A 27,460-nucleotide genomic window follows, 5' to 3' on the forward strand; every position below is an offset into this window, starting at 1 on the left:
CGCAAACATATAAAGACCTACCTGGGTGGAAGTGGCAGATGAGAATTTGTTCTGATGACAATTGTTGTGATTAAAATTATCTCATCTACAATAAGAGACTGAGGCAGAGCTCTGAGTCAATGACACTTTATTAAAGAGTCCATGGTCCCCTCTACTGCAGTGAACCTCAGATCTTCCTCATGATCTGAGAAGTTACCTCTCTTTAGGGGTATACTTTTACAGGGTGATAGTTATGCTAAACATAGAACAGAATCCCATTGGTTATCATATAATATATAGGCCAAAATATAAATGCCACCAGAATAACAAGTTGGGTGAAGCTATTACATTTAGTGATCTAAGTGATCATACGTGGTCTTAAGATGGACACCTTCTACTGGGCAAGAAATACAAAAATAGTTGGGTTGACTTTCCATGTAATTGTGATTTCTGCCACATTGGTTTTGGCCATCATGATAAAACAAAACTAAGATGGAGGACCTTTAGTTAACTTCCAAAAGTTAAGCAAGTAAACTTAGATTTTGTAACTTATAGCACTGGGGACTTTTATAAAGAATTATGATATGATATACCAAATTTGATTAATATTAATAAGAATAAAGTAGGCGTCCAAATGAATTATTTCTCTCACTATGAAGAAGGATAAAGCAGGTACTCTGGGGTGCTTACATCTTGGTCAGCCATCCAAGATGGCCATTGCATTTCAGGCTATCACCAATCTTCTTGACTTTTTTGTCTTTCCATTGGATTTCAATGACGCTGGAAAAGAGAGTGAAGCTGTTAACTTTGTGCGATTCTGCCTCCCTTAAATCCAACTTACAAATGTCAAGACATCACTCATCAATATCATTATCTTTGAAAAACCATCTTCATTTTGTTATTTACTTCTTCCCACTACAGTGTAATGCATCTCCTTTCCCCTTGGAATTTTCTTTTTATCTTCACTGCCTATAAAACATTATCTACCGTTTAATACCCTTTAAGACCATCTATGAAAGCTTCACCTCTTTAAAGAACCCTCTGGCAATGTCTTTGATTATGAAAACCTATATCAATTTCTTCTTCCACTGGTCATCTTTATATTTATAGTCAGGATCACATCATTTAGTATTTAATATCATCAGAGCATAAATCTAGACCCTGAAAGGAGCTTAGAAACACATAGTCCAATAAAAATGAGAAGCATGAGACCCAAGAAACTTAAGAGATTTTCCAAGGTCATACAAGTAGCGAATGGCATAACTAGGATTTGCACATAGATACACTCCCTCCAGAGACAGGGCTTGTTCCACTATATCAGATTTCTCAAATAATTCCTAGGATTCTACTTTTGTTTCCCCAAACTCTCAGAGAATGGGCAATCTACCTATCCAAATATACCTCTTATTCCTCTCTGTCTTAACACAGATTTCATCCTATAATCAAGGTCATATTTTTTCTGTCTTTTGGATCAGGATAAAGCCTTAAAACATCCATTTAAACATGCAGGGAAAAATAATGCTTTAGAGATTGAACAGATGTTAGCAAAATGTTTCATATATACAGGATGTCCCAAAAATCTTAGTGCAGTTTTGAGTTTTAGTAACTTCAGAGGTATAAAAGCTAGAAATTTACCAATTTTTTTTTACAAGTTTAATTCCTTATTTTTATTTTATACTTATTTAGATTTGTAAATTTTAAATCATAAATTTAATTTTTAAGAGTTGGGGGTACCCTGCCATTGACGGGCTAGTACTTGCCCTTTGTTCTTGAAGACCAAAATGACATCACTATGTGGGAGTCAAGGTCTGACTATGGCTGATTAGACTAATATATATATATAGCTGATGAGTTGGGAAGACTCTTACACAGGTCAGCAAATAGCCCATATGAACATTTGAAGCAGCGATGGCTCTAATCTACACATTTTACATTTTATTTGAACTACTGCAATTCTGCTTTTCTCCTAAAGCACAATGCCTTTTTGATGTGGGCACACTTCTATGCCAGTGTGCATAAGACTCACAATTGATTCCAAAGTTCTTCAGAGAAACTTTCAGAGTGTCCTTGTATTCCTTCTTTTGACCTCCATGTGAGCACTTGCCTTTTATGAGTTTGCCATAAAACTTTTGCAAAAGGACTTAAAAGACCGTGTCATTATGTCACTTGTGTGACAGTGTGTGTTTGTTTTTTCCCTGAGGCTGGGGTTAAGTGGCTTGCCCAGGGTCACACAGCTAGGAAGTCCTCCTGAATTCAAGGGTGGTTCTCTATCCATTATCCACTGCTCCACCTAGCTGCCCCAACAGTGTTTGTTGATACTTTCTCAGATTAGTTGGCCACCTTAGTCACCAGGTCTATCTCCATTACAGTTTTTTCTTGTGAAGTCTTGCGTAAATCAAAACCTCATTCTTTGGAGGGCCTTAAAGGAAAGGATTACAAAAAGCTAGGTAACAAAATTACAAAGGCTAGAATTACAAATCATTTAAGTTACTGAAAGTTTTTTGTTTTTTTTTAATAACTATTTCAGTTTTATCTTTGTTTCTGAATTTTCCCTCTTCCACCTACTGAGAAGGCCAAAAATAAACCCCAAACTCCATACAAATATGTCATCAAATAAAACACATTCCTTCATCTGCCACATCAACAAAAGAAACAAAAAAGTTTTAATCCAAGCTCCGTCTATTATGTCTTTATAGATGTATAGTAAATTTTTTTCAAGATTTCTCTGCATCTGTGGTTGGTTTCATGGTATCACTAAAAGGTTTTACAAAGCTTGGAAATTAACAAAATGTTGAATTTTAATAAGAAGCATGTGTTTAAAAATATATAATCTTCTCGCTATTGTTTTCATAATTTTGTACCATTTGTACATCTAAAGTTATTAAAGAATTGAAATGCACTAAGACTTTGGGGACATCCATCCAGCCATTTGCTTTTACATATGCAATCTTAAGTATGTCACCAACCTCTCTGGGACCTAACTCTCTTTCTATGTAAAAATTAGCACTGAACTAGATGACTTCTCTAAATAGATGATCTTTTTTCATCTCCTTTGCAGATCACTAGTCTGATCCTTTGTATGCCCAAGAAATCACTACTGGACTGTCTTTTCTTCTCTATGAGCCCTCTCTCAGTCATCTTAATTTCCAAGCATTATCTCAATTTGAGCCTTTCAGCAGAGTAATAATAGTTGATATTTACATAGGGTTTTTTTTTGTTTGGGTTTTTTGGTAGCAATGGGTATTTGCATAATATTTTAAGGTTTGTAAAGTACTTTACATACATTATCTCATTGAAGCCTCACACTAATACTACTGTGAGGTAAGCCCTATTCCTTTCTGTTCCTATTTGATATATGAGGAAACTGATAGCTTTAGAGATTAAAGTGATTTTCCAGGGTCACACAGCTAGCAACTATCTGAGGAAGGATTTAAATTTCAAGTCCAGTCCTATACCGGAGGACTGCTATAATGTAGTCCTCTCTGCACTATACCACATTGGCCAGCAGAATATAAGCCATGAAAATAGGGACTATTTCATTTCCATCTTTATATCCCAAATGTCTTGCACATGGTTGATACTTAATCATTCACTCTTGCAAAACCCTGTGTTCCAATTTTTTTCCCTCCCTTTTCCCAACCCCCTTCCCTAAATGGCAAGTAATCCAATATATGTTAAGCATGTACAATTCTTCTATACATATTTCCACAATTATTATGCTGCACAAGAAATATCAGATTAAAAAGGAAAAAAAAAAGAGAAAGAAAACAAAATATGAACAAACAACAAAAATGTGAAATACTATGTTGTGGTCTACACTCAGTTCTCATAGCTCTCTCTCTGGGGGCAAATGACTCCCTCCATCACAAGACTATTGGAACTGATTTGAATCATCTCATTGTTGAAAAGAGTCATGTTTGTCAGAATTGATATACTCTTCTTGTTGTGTACATCAATCCATGTAGTATGTCTCTCCAGGCCTCTCCAAAATCATCCTGTTGATCATTTTTTACATATAAATAATAGTCCATAATATTCATATATTATAACTTATTCAGCCAATATCCAACTGATGGGCATCCACTCAGTTCCTTGCCACTACAAAGAGGGCCGCCACAAACATTTTTGCACATGTGGGTCCCTTTCTCTCCTTTAAGATCTCTTTGGGATATAGGCCCAATAGAAACACTGCTGGATCAAAAGGTATGCAGTTTGATAGCTCTTTGGGCATAGTTCCAAATTGTTTTCCAGAAAAGAGAATGAATGAGTGAAAGAATGTATTTCAAACATTCTTGTCACCATTTTACTGAAAAGAAAATTGAGACTTGGAGAGTCAGGTGATTTGTCCAACGTCCAACAGTCAGTATTTGGCAAAACAGAGTGGTACCCAAGTCTTCTGGCTCAACTAAAAGTGTTCTTTCCATTGTATTGTGTTGTCTTATTGAAAGTACTGTTGATTCTCACTACTCCCTCTTGGCCTGCTTTCCCAAAGAATGTTACCAGCTGCTTACCCCTGTGAAACCCTTACCTCAATGAGACCCCTGAACTCTTTATTTTGACCCCTGAGCAGACCTTCAAGAGAGAAAAGTGCAGTTATCCCTTCCACATCACAAAGATAGGGGCATGGTATTCCCACTATCTGGAAAAGCCACATAAAAAATGTATGGTCCTTCCTTTGTATCAAAAAAGCCTAAATTATTATGGGCACTAAAAGATAAAAATATTGATATTATACACTATTATCCATATATTTTATGCATTTCTGAGTTTCTAAATTTTTTCTGTGTCATCTGCTGGGTTCTGTGCGTTATCTGAGCTTTCTGCAAAATTTCCCCCAACTCCTATTTAATTTCTCATGCCAGCCCTCAATATCCTGAAACCATGATGGGAAAATCATGGTATTGAAGGTACAACTATAAGATATTTGTAAATTACTTTAGGATGAGAAATTAGGAATTGGGATAGTTTATTCAAAGTTGTAGGCTAATATACAATTCAATATTAGGAAAATCTGTTGAAAGCCTTTGGGATGGTTTAGGGGCCTCTACAAAAACAGAGGTGGACTACTGTTCCTTCAATTTGCTTTTCTTCTCTTTTTGCTAAAGCTAACATTTTTAATCCAATATTGATGGTGATAGTAATGATGATAATGGGCATCTATTTTGGTTTTTTCATAAAACCAACTCTTAGTTTTGTTTATTATTTCAATTGTTTTCTTACTTTAATTTTATTAATCTCTCCTTTTACTTTCAGAATTTCAAGTTTAGTATTTAATTGAGGGTTTTAATTTGTTCTTTTTTTAGCTTTTTTAGTTGTATGCCCAATTCATTGATTTTCTCTTTCTCTATTGTTTTCATGTAAGCATCTAGAGATATAAAATTTCCTTTAAGAACTGCTTTGGCTGCATCCCAGAAATAGGTTGTCTCATTATTGTCATTCTCTTCGATGAAATTATTATTTCTATGGATTAGATTATTTAGTTGAGATGGGCTATTGTTGTGCATCCAGAAAATCTTCCCACAGAAGCCTAACCTCAGCTTATGGATAGGTATCTTTGTCCTTAGATGATGGAAAGAGAAGGAAGAAGCAGTAGCAATGTGAAGAAGGCTGCATAGTCTTAAAATTGACTCTCTACTACCATCACCTATGTTAATATGCAATAAAATTGTTTTTGTACTTTGTATATAGTTCTGTAGAGGTCAGAGTTTGAATAGGGAAATCTTGAAAGACATGGAGGGAGTTTTTGATAATCATATTTTTATAGCACTCCAAATTTTATAAAGTAATTTCCTCACAACAATCATTGTTGTTTGTCCTTTATACTTAAAGAGTATCTATGACATCACAATGTTGGAGTCAGAGTAAATTGTGTCTAGATTATGAGTGATTAGTCCAATACAAACTTAGATGTCTCTACTATAGGTCAGACGCAAACAATCCATTTGAATCTTTGGGATAGAGATGTCTCTAGATTTGGGTATCTCATATTTCCTTTCTCTGCATTCTCCACAAAAGTCTAACTGAAGTAGGTGGAAGATGTAGTATTATCTCTATTTTTACAGAGGAGGAAAGTGAAGATCAGAGAGAATAAGTGATTTATTCTTGGTCCAGCTAGTGCCAAAGAAGGGATTTTGAATCAGATCTCCTGAGTAATTCCAGAAAATATGTAACCAAAAATATATATGGTCTTTAGAGTAGAATTTCCTAATCGATTGATTAAGGTTTAAGGCTAGAATGAAATATTTGGAATAAGTAGAGATACCATATAGTAAGCACCAATTGAATTTCTGAACCCATTCATTTAATCCAACATCTTGAAATAAGTCTATGCTTTCATAGAAAACCTTACAGAGACAAATTATATGAAGAGTTCTAATCTCCAGGTTTCTAATGTGACATAATATGACATGCTTCCATCTACATAGTTATGTTTCAAAGTAAATATTTTTTTATTTCTTTATAACTTTCCCTAATGCCCCTTGCCCCAGACCTCTCAGTTGTCAAAAACTTCCAGGACCTTGATTTGTGTTATCTGTACAACAGGAATGGTGGGGAGGAAAAGAGGTCTTAAAAGTGTCTCTTCTCTGTTGGAGGTGTATATTTTTCATATCTTAAAGGAATGCTTCCTCTTTATCCCCTAAGAGGCTAAATCTTCCCACAGTCCTCATTTCCCAAGCAGTCTGAAATTAGCAAAAAAACAATAAAGCAGACATGAGATTAAGTGACCTAAAAGAATAGTTTCTTATAGAGGCTAATTATTATTATGGAACTGAATATTATGATTCAATTCATCAAATAGGTATTAAGCACCATTCCTTCTTTAAGATCTCTTTGGGATATAAGCCCAGTAGAAACACTGCTGGATCAAAGGGTATGCACAGTTTGATAACTTTGGGGCATAGTTCCAAATTGCTCTCCAGAATGATCGGATTCTTTCACAACTCCCCCAACAATGTATCAGTGTCCCAGTTTTCCTACATCCCCTCCAACATTCATCATTATCTTTTCCTGTCATCTTAGCCAATCTGAGAGGTGTGTAGTGATATCTCAGAGTTTGCATTTCTCTGATCAATAGTGATTTGGAGTACCTTTTCATATGACGAGAAATAATTTCAATTTCTTCATCTGAAAATTGTCTGTTTGTATCCTTTGACCATTTATCAATTGGAGAATGATCAAGAAATATTTTTAATAAAGACCTACAGAGTATTTAGACAGCTTAGGTAGCTTAGTTAAGAGTGCTGGGCCTGGAGTTAAGAAAAGCTGAGTTCAAATACAGCCTAAGACACTTACTTAGTAGCTGGGTAAGTCTATCTAACTTAATGGCAAACTACTCTAGTATGTTTGCCAAGAAAATCTCAAAACAGAAGAGTCTCTTATTCAACAGATCATCTTACACTATTTTAGGCCCCCGAGACTCAAGGAAAAAAGTATCAGTCCCTACCCTCAAGGGTTGTGTATTCTATGAGTGGAGGGGAGGGAGGAGGAGAAAACATGTAATATAAAATACATACAAATCAAATGCAAAGTGACTTAGGCTCCTAAGAATTAGGAAGGTCAATAGATGCTCCCAGTGAGAAGAGGTCACTTGAACTGAGCAGACTAGAAAGGAAATAGATATTCCAAGAGGTGAGGTTGGGAAGGAAGAGCAATTTAGGCATAGGGGAAACCTATATAAAGATATGGACGGGAGATGTAATGTCTTCTGAGAATAGCAAATAGGCCATTTTGCCTGGGGCATAAAGTGTGTAAAGGATTTTAAATGCAAGCAGAGGCATTTGTATTTTATCCTTCAGGCAAAAGGGAACCTGTGAAACTTCCAGAGTAAGAGGAGTGACGTGGTCAAGCATGTACTTTAGGAGTGTCAACTTGGCAACACGTAGTAAATGGATTGGGAAAGATGAGATAGAGAGACTGAAAAGAGGTTATTACAATGGTCTAGATGAGAAGTGATGATTTGGGAAAAAGAGAACATGATATCGTGAAATTAGAATTGACCAGATATGGTTTATTACCTAGCACGGAAAGAAAGAAAAGGGTTGTGGATGAAGCTGGGTTTCAAACCTGGGTGAGTAGAAGGACATTCAGCCAGGAGCTGGAGATACAAAATTAGAGATAAGAAGAAAAAGTGAGGTCTGCATATGTAGATTGTAGTTATTTCCATAGATCTGATCATCAAAGCCATAGAATAGACAAGATCAGCAAGAGATCTCATAGATGGAGTAGAGCCCAGAGCCCAAGATTAACCCTTGAGAATTGTTGAGATCACTAAAACATAATTTATGGATAGAGAAGAATGGAAGAACAGGATTAACCTATGGGAACTGATGAAGTAATCAAGAGGTGACATAGCCAAAGAGTAGTAGAAGATCTAAGATTCACAAAGTGATAATTATGAACAGAGAAGAGTAGAGGGCTCGGGAAAATCCCAAATGGTATCATAAATAGTTGGACATAATGAAAATGACTCAATAACAGCAATATATTAAAAAAAAATGCTTAGTACACATAGGAACCACAAACGTGTTGACCTAAAAAATTTAAAAAGCAGTAGTAACTTGTCATTTCTTTGTTAAATTTGTATGCATAATATCAGCTATACAGAAAATTATTTTTGTTCAGTCATTTCAGTTATGTCCAATTTTTCATGACCCCATATGGCAAAAATACTGTTGGTCTGTCTGTTTTCTGAGAGACAGTCTAGGACCAAGCTAAGAGATTATTTTTGCCCCTACTTTCATTTATAATTCTCCCTTCTCCTTTGGTTTTTTTTTCTGAAGAAAAAAAAAAATTCTTCTTTACCATTAATCCTCTCTTCACATCTGGAAGATCACATCTTCACATTTCCCCTTTTGTGTAACCACAGCCCTCCCCACTCCACCCATCCCCCTCAGGGATTCACCACTTCAGCCCAAACCTATTTTCCCTTTTTCAATCAAAAAGAGAACAAATATTAGTGTATGTAAAGTCAATTAAATTTTCATTACTCTGGCTCCCTGAGTACTGTAACGGAATTATTCAAAATCTATATATGATTTAGAAGTTTGAGGCAAAGGAAAGAATGAGAATGAGAATGGCCTCAAAGTCAAATGAAGCTGAGCCTGGTAGTAATGGTCAAAAATGGTCATAAACTTTCTATAAGTATCATACTACAGTATATTAATGAATTGGCATTGCTTCAAACAAGCTGAGATCTAGGAAAGAACTCAATTTATTTTATTTTTTGAAGTTATAATAAATTTTTTCCAAGCAAATGAAAATTTCATTTTTAAAATTCACCTTTGCAAAACCTTGAGTTCCAAATTTTTCTCCTTCCTTCCCCTCTCCCAGCTTCCCAATAGAGCAAGCAATCTGATATAGATTAAACATTGTAATTTTTCTAAAGTTTTTCCCATATTCATCATGCTGCACAAGAAAAATTAGATCAAAGGGGAAAAAACTACAAGAAGAAAAAACCAAGCAAACAAACAACAACAATGACAAAAGGTGAAAATATTTTGCTTTGGTCCACATTCCATCTCCATAATTTTCTCTTTGGATGTGGATGTCTCTATCACAAATCTATTGGAGTTGCCCTGAATCACCTCATTGTTGAAAAGAGCTAAGTTGATCATCACATAATCTTGTTTTTATGAACAGTATTCTCTTGGTTCTGCTCAAGAACTTTATTTAAAAAGGCTAAGGTCTCCCACTGCATCTGGAGACACCCCCAATCATCTTCACCAAGTGAACTTGGATAAGTCTAGAAGAGAGAGTGAGGCTGAAGACATTGCCCAGTTCACTTAAATCCAATTTACATGCAGGTCAAAATATTGTCTTCCTAGTGTTATCAGTCTCCTTGGAGAAAGGATAATCAGCAACAACAAGATAATAAGGCTAAGGACTGAACTTCCTCTCCAGACCTCTCTTTGGTCACACAGATTGCTGCTTGAGGACAAGGGAAATGGAGTCCCTGAGATGGGGTAACTGGTCAGAAAGAAAGAGGGAAGCTTGGAAAGACAAATAATGAGTTTCTTTGGTACTTAAAGGAGAGGACTGATTTTCATACTTTCAAAGCTGGAAAGGACCTCAGAGGCTATCTAGTTCAACTCATATCTCTGGAAGAATTCCTGTTACAACATATCCAGCAGATGATCACCAAATCTTTGCCTGAAACTTTTCAGTGAGGGGGAACCTACTGCCTCTCAAGGTAGCTCACTCTACTTGTGGATAGTTATAATTTTTAGAAAAATTTTCTGAAATCAAGTCTAAACTTGCCTTTCTGTAACTTCTACCTATTGTTCTTAGTTGTGTTTGGCAGAACAAAGCTAATCCTTCTTCCATATGTTTTTGTTCAGTTATATCTGATTCTTCATGACCCCACCTTGGGGTCATCTTGGCAAAGATACTAGAGTGGTCCTCTTCCAGCTCATTTTACAGATAAGGAAATTGAAGCAAATAGAGTTAAGGGACATGCCCAGGATCACATAGCTAATAAGTCTGAAGCCAGATTTGAACTCTTAAGAATGAATCTTTTGGCCTCTAAGTCCAACACTCTGTCCACTATGCCAGCCTTCTTTCATATGGTAATTTTTACAATATTTGATGATAGCAATTATGGCCACTTTAAGTTTTCTTTTCTTTGGCTAACCATCCCTAGTTCCTTTAATTGGTCCATTCATTCTCCTCTGAACTCTTTCCAGCTGATCAATGCACTTCCTAAAGTGTGGGACTAAAAACTACTTCCCATATGCTCTGGTAAGTACAATGAGACTACCATCATCTCCCTAGGTGCCTCGTTACCTAGTCTCTTAGGTGAACATGATGCCTTCCTTAATATGACTTGAGATCATATTAGCTTTGTAATTGCTATATCACTTTGTCCAATCATAGCTCCTTTGTAATCCATGAAACTCCCAGATTTTTTTTTTTTTTTTTCAGATGAACTGCTATTAAGTTACCCATCTCCCATATTGGGTTTATACAACTGACTTTTTTTAGACCCAAGTATAAGATTTTACATTTTTCTCTAGTAAATTTCATCTTAGATTCAGTCAGTTCTGTTCTGTAAAGTTCAGTTACTCAACATGTTAGCTATGAAGTCCTAGCTTTTTGTCATCAGAAACTTTAATAAAGCACCCCATCCACACCTTCATTCAGGGGATTGATAAAATAACACATTCACGCTACTCCTATCACCTTTATCTCTTTTACCTGCAGTGTCTTTGTTCTAAGGGACCTATTAGAGGGGTCTTTAGCCATCAACATCAACCAAACAACATTTATTAAGCAATTATTATATTCCAGGTACTGGTAATACAAACTAAAAAAATAAATAATCTCTGTTCTTAAGGAGCTGATATTTTATCAGATAAAATAACATGTATTAAAACCAAGTCTGCAGGGTTCCCCATTCTTTTCTTCTCTCCCCTATCCTTTCCCTTTTCATAGTACATAGCAGGAGTGGAGGGTGGAGCAGAGGTCTATGAGAGAGTTCACATTGCTAAAGGTGCTTATTTGTGGCTCTGATGAATCAGAGCAGGCTTTCTGGTACAAAGGTAACTTGAATGTTGAGAGAATGCCACAATTTCCTGGATTGTTCAGGCAAGCCCCGAAAAAGTCATGATCATCTTAGAATACATGGCCAATTCATATCAATTAAGTAATTTATTCCTCTGTTTACCTTCCCACTCCCTTCTCCCTCTTGGACCTCTCTATATAATTAAAACTTTAAAAAAATTATTTTTATGAATTCACTTTTAACATGCAGAGACATAATTTGAGCAGGTAACTAGCTTCTTTTCCATTGGATAAATGGAGTTCCTAGCCGTAATATGTCCTAAATGATATTTATCTATATTGTAAAAACTAGGACTTCCTTCAATATTTTTGGTGCCTGTGATTTTGTTAGTGAATTAATCTACTAACAAGGATCACAATTCTTTTATAACTTAAAGAGAGAATCTTGGTGAGTTACAATAACTCCTCGTATTCATCCTCTGCTAGTCTCAGTGTTTTTTGAATTTTTCTAGGTTGGTTCTTAGTCCATTAGCAGACAAGTATTCAAAACTTTTCTATCTTGATAGGTTCTGCCAGTTGACCTCAGTTAAAGGAAATTTCTTTCGATAATAATAATAGTTGAATTTAGATACACTTTGAAGTTCACTCAGTGCTTTGATTTACATATATTATTTCATTTGTGCCTCACAACATTTCCAAAGGATAAGTATCTCAAGTATTCCCCATTTTCAAGTGTCCCCATTTTACAGGTAAGAAAACTGAGGCTATCTAGGGACATTCAATCAGTAAATGAACATTTGTGATGGCTTCTCTAACGTTTCTTCTGAGTGATTCGCTGGTGACCTCCATGCCATAGTAAGCCAATATATTTATAGAATAAAGAGTAGAATGATATTTAAATCTCAGGTTGAATATTATATAGTAAAAATAAGCAAATAAAGTCTAGTCACAAAGACTGGCATAGTAGAAAGGACATTGACCCCGCAGCCAGAAAATTTGATCTATCTGTTATGATCTAGTGATTTTACTTCACTGGGCTTTGGTTTCCTCATAAAATGGTAGGGGTTGGTCTAGATAGCCTCTAAGGTCTCTTCCAGCTACAGAGCTATGATCTTGTGCTTAGATGGGAATAGAGACTCTTGAGTCTAATTGGATTAAATTCATCTAATCCAACCCTTTTATTTTACACAGAGAGAAAATGAGGTACAGGGATGAGTGATTTGCTTAAGCCCACACAGATAGTGAGCATCAGAGGTAGGCCCCTCTGACTGGAGAGCCAGAATTCTCTTTATTGTAGTATACAGTTAAAAATCTATCCCAAAATATGAGAAATTCTCAGTCCAGCATCTTCCTTTATATGACTCGGAAGGACCATTTGCCTACAGTGAGAAAACTTGCCATAAAGGAAGGCTGGTTTAACCTTTGCTCGAATCCCCAAGTTTCTGGTAAGGGTGTCAGGAGCTGGAATAGGGCTGGGCCTGATCAGATAATTGCCAGTGCCTCTTTGAGCTCTCTTGCCCCAAACCAAAAACACACAACTTCCATTCTCCCTCACAAGCCAGCATTTTCCCTCCAGCCTTTATCCAGGAAGAAGGACGATTCAAAGGCCTCCAGAAGCAGACCTGGAAACACCAGTACTGCTCCACCTTAAACCGTGATGACTTTCCCAAAAGCCATAGAATAGAATTTGCATACTTTACCATGGTTTAATAATAATAACAATGCTAACATTTATATAGTGCCAGTAACTGTGCTGAGCACTTTTACAAGTATTATCTTATTTGATCCTCACACTAATCCCAGGGTGTAGAAGTTTTTTATTATACTCATTGTACAGATAAGGAAACTGAGATAAAAGTGACTTGCCTGAGGTCACACAATCAATGGCTAAAATGTGATTTAACCCAACCCAAGCCTTCTTGACTTCAAAAGCTTTGAAGCAAACTCTTTGCTACCTAGTTAAAAGAGCCATGGACTTAGAGACCAGAGAACTAGATTCAAACCTGCTACCATTGACTTACTATATAACCTTGAACTTAAATTCCTTGGACCTCAGTTTTCTTATTTTTGAAAAAAGGAGAATGGATTATTTGGCCTCAGAGGTTCCTTTCAGGTCTGGATCTATAATCCTATGACTTATTTCATAGAGTGAGGCGGCTGGGTGGATAGAATGATAAGCCTGGAGGCAGGAAAACTCATCTTCCGGAGTTCAAATCAGACCTCAGACATTTACTCTTGTCCAGTCACTTAGTCCTATTTGCCTCAGTTTCTTCATCTGTAAAATGAACTGGAGAAGGAAATGTCAAACCCCTCCTTTATGACAAAAAAATCCCAAATGAGGTCATGAAAAGTAGGACACAACTAAAAAATGATTGAATTTGAAAACCTTAAAGGCAAAGAATTGTTTGGTGGATAGAGAGTTAGCTTTGGGGTTAGCAAGGTCTGAGTTCAAGTCTATTACACAGACTAGCTGAGTGACTGCAGGCATATCATTTAATTGTTAGTGGCCCAGGCAAATAGGTAAGATTGTAAAGTGCAGACAAAGTGCTGTGTGGTATTCATATAGGAGTTCTCAGCAGTACTTCCTTATACTAATAAAATCACAAGTGCAGTACTGTACCTTTTGCCCCAAATCCAAAAGGGGTCCATATGTTTAGGATGTCTTGTTGTGCCTTTAACAAACAGTGTTAGCCTAAAGGCAAAGACAGAGAAGAAAATAGACAGAATTAACTGATATATGAGGATGATTATTGTCTTTTGCTCTCTAAGAGGACCAAAACGAACCACTATGTTAGAGTTGAGTTATAGTGTGTCTGACAGTGACTGATCAGACCAATAGGTTGGACACAAATAGTCCCTATGAACATTGCTGGGGGTGGGGGGGGAAGGGGGGACAAGAAGGGGGGAAAGGGAGGCGGGCAGCTAGGTGGTGCAGTGGATAGAGTGCCAGTCCTGAAGTTAAGATGGCCTGAGTTCAAATCTGGGCTCAGACACTTAACACTTCCTAGCTGTGAGATCCTGGGCAAGACACTTAACCCCAATTGCCTCAGCAAAACAAAACAAAACAAAACAGAACATTTGGGTGACTTCTCTAACTTTGAGCATCTCACATTTCTTCTGAGCTAATTCAATTCTGCTTTGCTCATAGAGTACAGAATTTCCTCTGATAAAGCCAAGAGATGCTGGGGGGTCTTGTGCTAGAGTCTCCTATGGCATACAATCAATTCTAAGGTTCTTAAGAGAGACCTTGAGAGTATCTTTGTATCATTTTTTCTGACCACCTGGTGAACACTTAGCATGTGTCAGTTCTCCATAAAATAATTTTTTTGAACATTTGAACAAGATGGAGATTTAGGGACCTTTATCATCAATGTGCTTAAAGAGGATAAGCTAAGGCTAGAGTAGGTTGAGATTGATAGGGGTTGAGGTCCCTTTAAGATTCCTTTCTGGTTTCTCAAGCCCCATGGCTTACCTTGATTCACAAATCCTGATCAAAAAGCACTCTTTTGAATATCCTGGCCCAGCCCCCACTATGTGCTCAGGCTTCCCCAACCCCCCACAGTTTCTTCCTTATCTGAAAAGCCCGCCAGGAGCTCGGGACTCCACCCACAAGCCCCTTTTAGGTATGAAAGAGCCAAGCTGGAGCTCGGTTTTGGCAGGAGCCCTTCCCCCCGAACATGGTATCCTTCAGGCCATGTAAGGGTTCCTGCCCACCCATTGACCACCTTTGGCCCTAGCGTCTTTCTAACTAAACTTTACTTCTAAAATTCCTACAATAAACCTTTTTATCAATCTAGGGTTTCGGGCCTGTAAATTCATTTACAAGGGACACTGCGCCTCATGGGATCTTTGTGCCGACCAACGGGGTTCCTCCTTTCCAATCTCTCATCAAAATTACCAGACATGGCAGGGAGTCCTTGGAAATTATGGATCTGGAAACAATAACAATGATCATTTACTATTGAAGACTTGTGACATTCTTATCACCAATATGTATTATATTTGCCTAAATGCAATAAAACTTTGTGGAAATATGAAGACATGTAAACATAGCAGGACGAAGGTTCAGGTAAAAGATTCCAGAAAGTAAGTTGCTACAAGAGACAGCCTTGTTATTCTCCTTTCCTCCAAAAAATAAAGGCTAAAAGTAAAAGCTTCCAATATAAATAAAAGCAAAATATAAACCAATCTTTCTCATTACTTTTTCTGGGATTTCAGTGGTGTAAGCTCTCTCAACAATATCAAATATTTCCAAGGAGTAGGGAATGAAGGAAATCATGATTAAAAGAGCTATGAAATCACAGGACTCTTAGGGATGTTCTGGAATTTAATAACCATTTTTGGAAGGAGGTGAAGTGAGGTGAGGTGAGAAATGAACATATACTTTTTAAAGCTTAATCTGTGTTATTAACATTTTCAAGGCTAGACAATCCAATAGAACAAAAAATCAAGCTCAGATCCTTGGTATGTGCCAGTTTTGGAATGGTAAATGCTTGCATGAGAGCAGTTAGATGGGTTGATGGATAGAGTACCTGGCCTAGAATCAGCAAGACTCATCTTCTGGAGTTCAAATCTGCCTCAGACACTTACTAGCTATGTGACCCTGGGCGAGTCACTTAACACTATTTGCCTCAATTTCCCTATCTGTAAAATGAGTTGGAGAAGGAAAAAGCAAATCACACTACTATCTTTGCCAAGAAAACCCCAAATAAAGTCACCAAGTCTTGAACAAGACAAATGAATAACAAAAAAATACACTGAAAATTCAATAATTGGCTCTCCCAAGTCTGTTTAAGATGACTCTAGTCCACCACAGCTTTCACCTCTTATATTCTAAGATTTTATGACTTTTTTGTTTACTTTTGTCAGGTTTTTTTGTTTGTTTATTTTGTTTTATTTTAGATAAGAATGAATAATTTTAGCAGGTCAGGGAGTGAGAAATAGGGGCATTCCTGTCTGCTACATATCTGGCTTCTCTCTATGATTTCAAAATTCCTCATGGGCAGTGACTACCTGCTCTAGAGGTGGCTGCTTCTCTGGAATTAGCAAGGTGTGGCTCAGTGCTAGCGTCAGTGTCCCATGCTCAGTGACAGCATCGTGTACCTAGTCATCAATGAGTAATATTAGGTGACAAGGGAGCCTAGACCAGGAAATCCCTTAAGAAAAAGACATCATGAGTCATATAAATGCTAAGCAGAATTTCAGGACTCATGCTCTGACAAAGTTTCATTGCTGTGTTTGAACAAGGTACCTGATCGTCATACTGTTCCTGGCATAGTGTCTGGAGAACTGCCATTCCCACAACATTCTGAAGGCTTCCAGTGAAGGAGAGGATGAATCTTTTACACTGCAGAATATATTAGTAGACAGCCCCACACAGGGGCTTACCTCATTTATACCCTGTTCAGACATGTTCAGCCCAAAGCTGGATTGGAGAACACACTATTTTTTTAATATATCTTTTTTATGGCCATAGGGCTTTTTCTGCATGAGTGAACAAAACTAAAAAATGCTTGTCACTGCAGCTAGGAGCACATTTCCTTGGAAAGCACGTTTTTCCCTTTCTTAAATCAAAGATGAAAGGAAAATGGAGATAAGGGAGGCCCTCTCTTTTCACAACTGCAAATTTTGCAACTGGCTGTTGACCCAAAGAGGAGAATCTGGTGATTGTAATCATTATGATTTCATTTTCTGTATTTTCTCAAAGATCTCAAATTAGCCTGGTTCACCTGAAGATATTAGAGATCACGAATAGAATTAGAAATCTAAATTTAATTTTTCAGAGCCAATTTTAACAGGGAAGTTCCCTCTATATCTAGTAAGCAAAAAAGCGGTCATAACTTTTATTGGTGGAGGGGCACTGATGAAACCATATATTCTTCAGAGTCCAATTGGAATATACATGTAGAATCCCTAGCTATTCTATTCAAATGTTTGGCTATTCCTTCAAATCCTGCAGGGAATTATACTCAACTTCATTAGTTTAAGCTTAATTAATTTGTCCCTTCTAATTAAAGACAGGATTTATGATCTCCTGGAAACTCTTTCAAAATCTTTATGACTTACTGACTTTCTATCAAAGTAGAAATTTCATTATAAGGGTTTGTAATTTGTAGTCATGTTCTATGTCCTTTTAATCAGCTTCTTGTTGATATTCTGAACAGTCCAAAGTCTTTCCAGCAGAGGTAAAAAGAGTGAATACAAATGTCAGAATTTTCCTAGCTATGTCCAGTCTCAGTGAAAGTGATAGGACAATGATGAAGGTTGCTAAGCAATACTCCACATCTCCCTTGAGAATTCCTGGTTCCCTTCATTGCCTAGCAACACGTCTGCACAGCCTGGATTCTATCAGTGACATTCAGAAGGCTTGCCAAGGTAGTTGCCCAGCTATGATCCCCATTTCCTGCTCATTATACATGTTCCTCTTCCTAGTCTCACCTCCAGGTAACAATTTGTATGGAGGTGATAATGAGCACCACTAGTAGTAAAAAGAAGAGAAACCTGGGGTTTTGATCATCTACAAAATAAGACCTGTGGGTAATCCAGTCCAATAAACATTAAGCGGCTACCTTGTACAAGGCACAAACTAGGTATATAAAAAGGGGAAAGACAAAGACCCTGCTAGATCAAGGTACTTATAATTGAAAAGGGGGAATAAGACATTTACACAGATAACTATAATGAACAGGAAGGGAGTTGGAAGAGCAAATAAAAGGCATAAAAAAACTATTTGAGAAATTTGGATAGGGATAAAAACTGGATCTGTGATTTCATTGATATAGGGACCTCCCAGAAGAAGGAACTCCTACCACAAAGAAGACCCTTTTCTGCAACTTACACATTTAGAGAATTGTCTAGTGTATGGAGAGCTTAAATAAATAAATGTATCTCTGATCTTGATGTGCAGAGAGATTTCATTCTGAACTGGAATGTGTTCAGTGGACACTATTTTTTGTGACTATATTTTCTGAATGATCACTTGCTAAAGGAATGTTTAAAGGCTTTTTGTTTCCTTAAGTTCCTGACATTCTATCCTGGTAGGAAACAAACAAAATCTTGTATTTTTAATTTCACAAAATGGCTAAGGATACCCTTGTTTTGCTAGAATCCCCAGAACTTGTGGTAACATGTCAGCTGTACTGCCTATGAAGTAGGTAATCCTGAAGCTTAGAGCAAAACTGACTTTTCCATACTGGCAATGTTGAACAGGAGACAAATTTGCTCAGTGATTCAAAACGGCCCACTCCCAAAGGGATGGATATATGTTCACACTTGTGTGTATGTGTATGTATGTGATAGAATTTCTTCCTTCTTTTTGCAAGGGAGGCAAAAAAAATGTCATATTTAGTAAGTGAGCTCTCTCTCCCCCTTTCCCTTTCTTTTCCTCTTTTTTGGGGGGATAATTGGGGTTAAATGACTTGCCCTGAGTCATACAGCTAGTTTCTGAGGCTGAATTTCAAAAGTACTTCTGACTCCAGTCTTTTTCTTTTCTATTCTTCCTTTCCTCCTTCTTTTCTTTCTTTTTCCTTTCTTTTTCTTCCTTCCTTCCTTCCTTTCTTCCTTCCTTTCTTTTTCTTTCTTTTATGAGCACTACATGAAGTAATGAGTGCAACTATAGGTTTGGAACTAACAGAAATCTGTGAAGGTTAATAGGTTGCCAATGTATATGAGGAAACTGAGGTCCAGAAAAATTCAACTTGTGGTTGATGGTTTCCTGTGAGAGGCAGGATGCCAGAGGCCATTTACTCTGACCCATTCGCTGTAAAGATCATAGGATCATAGATTTACAGGACTTCTCAGGATCTGAGTATGGTTCTCTTCTCATGGACATTTAAGGAACACAACAATTAGCATCCTAATGCTAAGTTCTTAGAATGATTTGGCAAGGGTCCTCAGGGGCCATCTTCTCCTACTCCCTCCTATTATAAAGAATATGAAGTAAAGAGAGGCTAAATGACTTAACCCAACTCTTAGCTACTATTTAAGGCAATAGTTGGATCCAAGTATTTCTTCCGAAAAGTCCAGCACTTTGTTATACAAGAATATTTTGAGATAGAACACAGGTACACTGTGATGAGAAATTTTGCCCTGGTAGGATTTATGATGTTGAGCACCCCCTACTTTGTTAGATCCAATGTAATAATAGATTATTGTACAATCACAAGGATTCCTAAGGAGAAGCACTATGGAGGCAAGAATACTGGACTTGGAATTAGGTCTGGGTTTAAGTTCCAGCTTTGCCACTTTTTAGCAATTCCCCACTGCCTTAGCTGTTATGTAGATAATATCTATTATGTAAATAATAATATTAATATGACAATACATATTATGTAGATAATAATATAGTTGCCACCTACCTTCTAGAAATATTTTGAGGATTCAATGAGATAACAGATGCAAAGCACTTAGTAACTGTATGGAGTTTTAAATGTGATATTTTATCACAGGTCAGGGAAAAGGAGAAGTAGGTAGAGTCAGCGAATGAATCAGGTTCACCTCCATGCTAAGTTTTCAATGCATGTGTAATTCACAGCTCAGTACTATCCAATGACTTACTGAGAGCCAAGAGCATCATGTTCCTTATTCTTTTGCTTCATGGTGTTTGTCCTCCATAGTTGCTGAAGCTTTGTGGCCAATCTTCTTTTCTCGCCAAGAGTTTTGCTGCTCAGGAAATTCCTATTTTTTTCAATAGAAAATTAATCTCTAAATGTCAAATTAGGGTTGTTTGGGAGACACCCCTCAAAGCTGGCATTGCCTAGAAGGCAGATTCTGAGATTATTCTGCTCAGAAAATCCAAGGATCCAGTAATTCTTGCTACTTGGATTATGTGATTCCACATAAAATGGTGATAGAGTTTGAGAGTATGCTGCAGATTCTTCAAGGCTGGGGCCAGGAATTTAGCATCCTAGGAACTCTCTCCTTATGGGCCTTTAGTCAGAAGTTAACAGTTAAGAGTTCTAAGGCTAGAGCTGAAGGGAGGGGTGGGGGTGCGGGGAGGGATTCCTTCCTTCAGCAGCTATGTTCCATCACAAACTGGTTTTCTTTTTATAGGTCAGTACACAGAGATGACTTCCAATAGCAATCCATTCCACAGCAGAAGGAACCAACCAGTTTATCTTAGGGGCAGTGCCATCCTTCAAGAGGCAACAATGGGTGTTTCTGCACTATTGCAAGATAGAATCAATGTTCCAAATGTTTACCACCCAGTAAGTTAATCAAGTTGAACCAGGAACTCTCTTATAGAAGGAAAACACCTTGCCCCACACAGGTCTAAAAGGTGACTGTGACCTGTCACTGGAACATATTAAAGAGTAGGCATTCTTTTGGATAAATGGATTCTACCATTCTTAATGGATCTTACAAATTCCATTATGTTAAGCCACCCCATTCTTTATCAGTTCCTATTGAAAGGAATAATTTCCTTTTGCCTGGTCAGAATTTAAACAACTACTTCCTGGTGAGTAGACTCACATGATTGGTAGATAAAAGTCCACACCCTGTTCATCACAAACTTATGAGCTTGCAGTTGTCAGTATATGTATGATTTCATAGCATTTGACCATAGTCCCACCTTCCCCAAGTGAGATATGTTAAAAATGCCAAACTTTTTAAGCTGCTTTCCTTATTGCTAGTGTCTCTTTGTTCCAATCTTCAGCTTTGTAGGATTGTCTCCTTCATTCTATCTGTTCTTCTAGCTATTTGTCCTCGGGGGAACTGAATTACATCAATCATACACATAATAGGTATTTGGAGTGAGCTAAGTAGTGGGAATCTGCAACTAGGCACTTTGTTTTAGTGGGTAAGGTTTTTTAGCACTTTGGATGCATCTGTGAATTCTTTCAGGAGGTAGTACTTCCAGATTGCCACCCATCCACACTTTATTATCCTGCAGCAAAACTCTTCTTCTTATGTACTCAAGTCTTTCACAGGAACCTCACCCATTTCATTTAGAATCACCCCCAGTCGTCTTGATCTCTATCTTGCCATTGGACTTGGCTCTGGAGGGGAAAGTGAGGCAGGTGACCTTGCACAGCTCTCCCTCACTTAAATCCAATTCACTTACAAGTCATGTTATCTCTTCCCTGATGTCATGGTCCTCTTCCAGAAGGACAAATAACAACAAACAGCAACAAAAACACAACAAACCCCAGTCTGGAGCCTTACTCTAGGTCAAGGTTTGTTAATCCAGAGTCCATATGGATGGGGGTGAACTCTGAAACTGTCCCCCTTGACTTTTGGGGGGAAGCCATGGAGGTGAACTCTGAAACCCTCTTCTGACAGAGACCCACCTTTAAAGTTTCATTCTGTTGGAAATCTTGGCAGGGACTAGCCATACTCTCTATTGACTAGCTGTACCCTCTATTGAATTGAAGATTAGCCCAAGACCATTCCCAGTAGCTCCAACTTCAGTGGTCTCATTCAGTTGGTGATCTGGGCCTGAAATTCCTACTGAGTAGTTTTAAATTCCAAGATAAGTAATTTCTATTCTACTGAAATCTAGGCCTGGGGCATTGAATAGAAGCCCCAGTCTCAGATTTCTTATTAAAAGACAATTTTGATCTCCAAATTTCTGCAGAAGTATGAAATAGGACTGAGCTTTGCCAAGGAACCTCTTGGCACAGCTGCCTGCCAGGACTCCTGCCCACTATGAAGATACTCTCTTCTCAATGTTAACCTTTATTTCCCTGACAGGACCTCTTGCCAGTAAGAAGTCTGTCTTCCTAGCAAAGCTGGCTTCTTGGTGCCAGTAAAAATCCCTTTTGCTATTCAGACTTTCTGGGTTCAAAAATTCTTTCACGTTGGACCTATGTGCCAACCAGAGGAGATTCTCACACCTCAATTCTCTACTACTAGACCCACATCACATAGACCCCCCCAAAAAAGTTCAATAAATAAATTTTAGATGAGTCCATGAACTTGAATAGTGAAAAATTACATATTTTATTTTCATAACTTCTTTTTTATATATATTTTCCCCAATTACATGTTCAAACAATTTCTTAACATTAAAAAAAGTGATGAGTTCCAAAATCTACCCCTTCATCCTTATCTTCCTTCTCCCTGAGATCCAATATAGTTTATACATGGATTCACTAATTTCTAACTGTAATTTATTTAATTATTCAATTATTTAAAAACATTATTCTGTTTAACCTATATTGCATTGCTTGCTATCTATGGAAGGAGGTAGTAGAAGGGTAAGAGATAAATTTAAAATGAAGAGGTTTTGCAGAGGTGAATGTTGAAAACTATCTTTACATGTTTTTGGAAAAATGAAAAGCTATTAAAATTAAAAAAAAATTAAAGAGGGGCACAGCAGCAAAAACAAACAAACAAAAAACATTATTCTGGATGGGATCCACAGACTTCACCAGGTTACTGAAGGGGTCTCTGCATGGGAGGTTAAGAACTTCTGCTCTCTTTCTTTCTCAGACTGTTACCTATTTCGGTATATTGTTCTGTTAATGAAATGTATAGGCTGGAAAGACATTCTAATTAGTGACAATCCTGGGTTTGGAATCAGGAATATACCTATATTAGTTATATTGTTATCTATATATTTCAGGTTGGAAATGTAAGGGTTAATCACAAAGGTCCTGTCCCCCTCTGGCTGGCAGAGGAGCCTTGACCTGTTCCATTTTCTGACTTGGGTTAGGTTACCTCTCCTTAGGCAACCTGATGGATCCCCATTCCCTTATGGTATTAATGCCAACTTAGTGTGGACACCTAATTGGCCTAGTCTACTACAAGTTAGACTTTCTAAAGCTTACAAGCACCTCTAGCTTCCTAGCTTACAGGAATTACAGGTGTGTACCACCATATCTGGCATCTAGATCTCTTAACATTGTTAATGACATGTATAGGCTGTGCATTGGTTTATCTCAGACTTGTTCTACATTACTGACCCACCTTTTTTTTTTTTTTTTTTCTCTAGACATACATCCATATGTGAAGTGAAATAATATCCTTCACTCCCTTTTCATTATTACATATTTGGCAATCTATGATAGCCTATGCATTCTCACTGTGTACTTTTCCATTGCCCTTACAGTGAACCTCAACTTAAATCTTCAGAGATTTGGATATTCAATGCCTCAAGATCAGACCAGAAAATATTGATATTAAAAACATGAGCCTTTGTTTCAGAGAGAAAAATGAGATCATTAAAAGCATTAATTGATTTCCCAAAGGTAATCCAGTCTACTTTTTTACTATTTAGTTCCTTCCACACCCAGTTCTCACTGTCCATTTGCCATGTCTTGTCTAAAACATGTTCTCATAGGATTGACTCTATAGGCCATTCAACCCACTCAATAAACCAGCCTTGATAACAGACATTCTTTACCCAACTTGGTTTTTCCTAAATGGATAAATTGAGCTCTTTTCAATCAATATTGATCTCATTTAGAAATCTCTCTTTTAGTATTCTGAGAACTTGAGGAAATCAGAAGAATTTCCTCTCGTCTGGAGGACATGGCTATCTATATGGAATTTCTCTTTCTGCATTTCTGTTTTTCAAAAATGTTATCCTTTAAAGCAGATACAGTAAGAGGTAGATCTTACTCTGAGATAATGGAAAAAGAGACTTTGTTCTTAGCCAATTGTCTGACTTTGGGCAAGTCACTTAAAACTTTTCTTTGATCAGTTTCTTTATCAGTAAAGGGTGTAATAATGCTTTATACTGTCTACTTTATGGGGTTGTTGTGAGGGTCAGATAAGATAAGTAAACATATTTTTTGGACCAAAAATGCTATTTAGATGTCAGTTAGTTATTATTTCCCAGAAGAGAAAACCAAGGCATAGAAAAGTTCAATGATTTGCTTAAGGAAACGAAGTTTTGGCTGATTTAGAACCAAAATCCTTTGAGAATATAAAGGACTTCTAGTTCAACCCATTTAACAGGAGTCCCCTCCATAACATAGCAGGTAAGTCTTACCTAATAATACATAATACTATAATATATGATAACCCAATAATAATAATAACTATAACTACATAGTGCTTACTATGTGCTCAGATACTTTGGCTTTATGCTTTATTTACTTATTTATTATTGCATAATATTTTACAACAGATAATCTTATTTGATCCTTATAGCAAGTGTGTGAAGAAGATTCTAGCTTTCTTTACCTAAATCCCATTGCCTCTCTCAATAATCAAAATTCTCTCTGACTTCTTTTCCTTCTTACAAGGCAGGGAAGGTTTTGACTGGTATTTTGCCAGAATTTATTCTTGAACTCTAGCCAAGCCACTGGAGCATGTGTTTGAATCTTATTTGACTTTGTTATCTAATTTCCGTCTTCTAATGTCATTTGTCAATCTTTGAATTGCTTCAGTGAAAGCTTGTCAATATGATTCAACTCTGTTCCTATGGGAACTGATCTCCAGATAGGAGGGGGTCTGTTTGGATGAGAAGAGAATGTTCTGTTTAATAGAAATTCATCAGGAATCAGGAATCAGATTAAGACTATTGAATCATTTTGCAGAGCCAAAGAATGACTCTCATCTTGTATCCTGTGAACTCTGCTCAGATTTGAATCCCAAGAAGTGATCCAAAACTGAAAGTTCCACACATATTGCTGGTTGCCAAGTTCATCTGCTTCCTTTCTGGCCTTTTCTCTGAACTCTAATTTCCTCTACAGTTGATTGGTTTTCCCCTTCACCCACTACATAAACTGTTAAGAGTATTCTTGTCCGCCTTTTACAATTTAATGTTATCCAAGAAAAAGTAATATTTTAAAATCTTTTTGGACTTCCTACAACAGAGGACACACACACACACACACACAAACACACACACACACACACTCACACTCTGCTACTAGAATAAGTTACAGGAAATGCATCAGTTTAGCAAACAACTATTTAGCACATCCAAACTCAAGAACGATTATGCAGTGTTTTACATGGTCTGAATATCCAAGATTTAGCTGTTAGGTAATGTCTAGGTTTGGGTCATTAAAGGAAGGAGTCCAGGGTTTGTTGCTAATTACCCATAATGATCTACTTATTGAAGGCATGCTGTATATTTTTCTGGTCCCCTTATGGAAAGATCATGGCCAAGTATTATCTTCATGGAAAGACATCCTAATAAATGAATGAATACAAACCTGGGTTTGGAATCAGGAAGACCTAGTTTCAAACCCTATCTTCAATACTTATCAGCTCTGTAATCTGATCCTTAAGCAACTCACTAATATTGTAAAGTGAAGTCTGTATCAGTAGAGACACTACCCACCTTAATTTTACTTATGAATTTCCCTCTCCATTTCCTGAATTTCTCCATGCAAATACCAAAATAAGGAAGAAAGGATAGTTAAGGTGAGGCAGTGAGAGAAGGCAGCAGCTATTGCCAATAGCCCTAAAGAATTCCCCAGTGTCTCTCCTAGGCTATAACTGCCTGTATCTAGCAATGAAAAGAAGCAAGAAACAAAACTGATTGTTGAAGACTGGACCAAATCCTATGTTCTTTCAATGTTGCCCTATGAGAAATGAGAAGGAGAAAAACAGGTAGGATGGGAAAATCTGACTATGGGGTTCTGGAGTTATTCTCAATTAACTTTCCTTATATGTCTCTGTTAGTGTTCCCCTATCTAGTATGTGTTTTGGGCTGTTATGTTATGGTTTTAAGCACTAAAAATACCGAAAAGACATGTTAATAATGTATCTTTGTTATAAGGTCAGTAAGAGCAACATCTTTGACAACTTTTTCTAAACTATTCCTTTTTGAAAAGGGCCTATATGTACAAAAATGTTTGTAGCAGCTCCTTCTGTAGTGGCAAAGAACAGGAAATTGAATAAATTCCCATTAGTTAGGGAATGGCTGAATAAGTTGTGGTATATGAATATAATGGAATATTACTGTTTTTTAAGAAACAACCAGCAGGAAGATTTCAGGAAGACCTGGAGAAACTTTTATGAACTGATGATAACTGAAATGAGTAGAACCAAGAGAACATTGTACACCGAAACAACAAGATTATGTGAAAATCAATTCTGATGGACACGGCTTTTTTCAACAGTGAGGTGATTCAGCCCAGTTCCAATGATCTTGGGATGGAGAGATCCATCTGCACACAGAGAGAGGACCATGGGGACAGAATATGCATCATCACATAATATTTTCATTTTTGATTATTGTTTGCTTATTTTTTGTTTTATTTCTCATTTTTCTCTCCTTTTTGATCTGATTTTTCTTGTGCATCATGATAAATGTGGAAATATGTATAGAAGAATTGAATGTGTTTAATCTATATTGGATTAGTTGCTGTCTAAGGGAGGGGGTGAGGAGAAATAAGGGAGAAAATTTAGAACACAAGGTTTTTCAACAGTTAATATTAAAAACTATCTTTGCTTATATTTTGAAGATAAAAGGGTAAAATAAAAAATTAAAATTAAAAAACCAAAAAAATTTAAAAAAAAACCCAACTATTTATTCTCCAGTAGAGCATCCCAATCAGATTACACAACCCTGACATATCTGTAACAGAGTCATGAACTGGACCACGGACAGCTAGGTTAGGATACAGCACCTGGGCCAGTAGTTAGGAAGAGTTGAGTTAAAATTTGATCTCAGACACTTACTGGCTGTATGATCCTGGCCAGATTCTCTTTTTAACTTAGTTTTCTCATCTATAAAATGAGCTAGAGAAGGAAAAGTCAACCATTCCAGTATTTTTATCAAGAAAACCACAAATAGGATCACAAAGAGTTGAATATGACTGAAATAACCAAACAACAACAACAACAACAAAATGGATTGTTATCTCCTTCTCCCTAGTCTTGTTCTCATTAGCTTTCTAGTTAAGGAAAATTAAACACCCTCAAAATGCACTAATGTATGCTAAGGAGTTAATGGAACTTAAAATTCTGCTAACATTTAAAGAATAATGCCATGAAATGAATACCTGAACAAATAATGTCTCCAACCCATAGGGGTTTTTCTTGTAAAAATGTACCTCTAAGGTAGGATTCTGTAACT

The 27,460-nt window shown here is 37.0% G+C and overlaps 2 long non-coding RNA genes across 5 annotated transcripts in view; one reads left to right on the forward strand and one right to left on the reverse strand.

The window, feature by feature from the left end:
• The window catches only part of LOC141560842 (uncharacterized), a 78,902-nt gene extending 52,346 nt beyond the window's left edge, over nt 1-26,556 (forward strand). The window contains exon 5 of the long non-coding RNA XR_012487835.1: nt 26,353-26,556. This is a non-coding gene — a long non-coding RNA (uncharacterized LOC141560842). The remainder of the gene's footprint in view (nt 1-26,352) is intronic.
• LOC141560841 (uncharacterized) lies at nt 111-20,525 on the reverse strand. 4 transcript variants are annotated; one of them, XR_012487833.1, is made up of 4 exons: nt 19,836-20,525; nt 15,316-15,410; nt 14,099-14,170; nt 111-759 (listed from the first exon to the last, which is right to left on the reverse strand). It is a non-coding gene; the product is annotated as an uncharacterized LOC141560841 (long non-coding RNA). The 4 variants fall into 4 exon arrangements; XR_012487831.1 differs by having other exon boundaries at nt 15,302-15,410; XR_012487832.1 differs by lacking the exon at nt 15,316-15,410 and having other exon boundaries at nt 19,836-20,518.
• Nucleotides 26,557-27,460: the final 904 nt, after the last annotated feature.

The sequence above is a fragment of the Sminthopsis crassicaudata genome, chromosome 3 (genome assembly GCF_048593235.1).
Source record: "Sminthopsis crassicaudata isolate SCR6 chromosome 3, ASM4859323v1, whole genome shotgun sequence".
Lineage (NCBI taxonomy): Eukaryota > Metazoa > Chordata > Mammalia > Dasyuromorphia > Dasyuridae > Sminthopsis > Sminthopsis crassicaudata.